The sequence below is a fragment of the Betta splendens genome, chromosome 1 (genome assembly GCF_900634795.4).
Source record: "Betta splendens chromosome 1, fBetSpl5.4, whole genome shotgun sequence".
Lineage (NCBI taxonomy): Eukaryota > Metazoa > Chordata > Actinopteri > Anabantiformes > Osphronemidae > Betta > Betta splendens.
In genome coordinates this window covers 2,892,482-2,895,087 of record NC_040881.3, presented here as the reverse complement: position 1 = coordinate 2,895,087, position 2,606 = coordinate 2,892,482, and positions in this window count along the sequence as shown.

The window sequence follows — 2,606 nt, the reverse complement described above, 5'->3', positions numbered from 1 at the left end:
CGTGTGTCGAGACTTGAAGCAGCCGCTCGGCTTTTCATCCGCCCTCATTATAATTCTCACATCTCAGTGGAGAAGCCATTAAAAGTGCTGAATTGGACGGAGACGCGCTCGACCAGCGGACGAACTGCTGAGGCAGTGGTTACGTAACGGGGTCTTATTATTGTGTGAGTGTGTGTTGTTGCTGCTTGGAGCTGCTTGACACCCACTTAAACAGGCTAATGCAGGTTTGGGTCCGTTTGGTTCCAGTCTGAGCTTCTCTGCAGCCACAGACAGACAGGTTGATGGGAGACGCCTCTTCCCAGAGTCCCAGTGATGAACTGGTGAACCCGGCTCTCACCCAGTGACAGCTGGGATTCACTCCAGCAGACTGGAATCTACACTCACTCACTCAGTTTAGTTTAGTTCAATCCAATGCAAATTCTACTTTTACAAAGTTATAATATGATGTTTGAGTTAAATCTGCCACTACTAATTAATTTAATTAATTCGACTACTTGTGTATTAATGAGGGATTATAAGATAATTATAATGTTTGACCTCATTCATTTTAGAAATGGTGACATAAAGTGTGACATCATTACCTTTATCATTAAACTCTTATTGATTATCACCATGCAGTAGAACTGAGGACTGAGCTGCTGTGTCAGATTGAGTGAGACTGGGCAGGTTCTGTATATGTGTGAAGGCTAAATAAGTCAATCAGTGATCAAAGAGGCCACAGCTGTTAGTTTTGAGGCTTGGTAAGTTTAACTATACACCAGCTGCCGATGCTTCCCAGCATCACTGGTGACACATAGTTCATAGCGAGATAAAGTCTCTGTCTGACACGCTACAGCCTTGACCTGCAGAGGCGTCCTGTTAAAAGTCGTGTTGTGGCTGTGCATTTTCATGGAGCAGCCATTTTAATGTTAACAATTAACCAACACACACACACACACACAAAGACACGGACACACACGACACAAGAGGAGCACTGGTTAGTCACACACACACACACACACACACACACACACACACACACACACACACACACACACACACACACACACAGACTGCTTCTGTTGTGGCTGTGATGATAGCGCCATCTGGAGGAAAAGAGTCAAATTGATGAACACCAGTGAAAACTACTGTACAGTTTCAAAGACGACCGGTTTGTATTTCTCTCATGATGTTTGGTCGTCATTTGGTCATTTATATTTAAACAACATGCAACAACCCCTCCAATGACCCAGTACTCGTGTATAGTGTGTACGGTGCCAACACAACTTGTCTCTCTGCTGTTGATGTATTTTTCTACTCCGTTCTGTGATGTGGTGTGAAGCAATTTCCCCACTGTGTGACAATTAAAGGTTTTCTTATTTTATTCTTAGTTAGGATTTGGTGTCTGTTAGTAGTTTATTAATCAGTGATTGAGTTCATGTGAGACTGAGTCCATGTAATTTTTCTTCTACTTTGTCTTCAGGCTTCAGACCAGAGGACGCTCTCATGATTAGTTCCTGCAGCTCTAACTTGGTGAAGACGATGAAGTAATGACCTGTGGCTGTTGCACTGACACGCGATGCCCTGACTACAATCAACCAGACAGTAACGACTGTAATAATGCAGGAAATCGCACCTTTTTAAACATAAAACCTTGTGGTTTTCTTAAACTTATAACGTAAAATCAAAAACAATTAGAGTGACTGTTTCATAGTAAACTGACCTCTTGACTGATAATGACAGAATGAGGAAGGAAGTAACATGCAACCCCTCACCAACTGTTTCCAGCCTGTTGTCTGATAAAATCTGTGATTTTAGCCTCTGAGACATTTTTGTGTCTTCTTTTTTTCCGTATGATCTGCAGCTGCAGTGACTGAACACGATGGTGTCAGAGGCCGCGCTTGTGAGTTTCATCCTCCACCTGTCAGGTAATAATGTTTCTCTACTTTAGCCGTTTAACCGGTTTTAAATAAGCTATTAATTAAACTGAACAAAGAGATGTGGACTAAGCACCAAAGTCATATATTAACTTATTATTCAAGTTATATTTGAACCTGGTTTATTGCAGCTGTTTACTAATGAAACGTTGTGTTGAAGGAGTGTCTGCACAAACAAAGACAGGGTGGATCTTCCTTGTTCAGCTGAGAAGTCATTCAGGAAACCAATGGTACACGCTCCACAGGGACGGACCTACGCAGGTTCAATTCAATTCAATTCAATTTTATTTATATAGCGCCAAATCACAACAAAGTTATCTCAAGGCACTTTACAGGTTTAAGGTTTAAGACCTCACACAACTAAACCCAACAGATCCCACATACAGCAAGCATTTAGGGGTGAGAGAGAGAAAAGCACAGCAACAACAAGCAACAGAGCACAGGCAGGATGGTTGGATCTGCAGCTGCCCATCACAGACACCAAACTTTGCGCAGATGCAGACGCGGGCAAATATGAGTGAAAATATGTATGATTACAACAGATGAAATATAATGTATGTAGAATATATCCACATATTCATAAGTGTAGTAGTAGATGCAAATGCAATACACAGTTTGGTTTTATTCAACACAATAAACTACTAACTACTATTGTCTTGTCAGCAGCTTGATTCTGGCCCTTTGTATAAC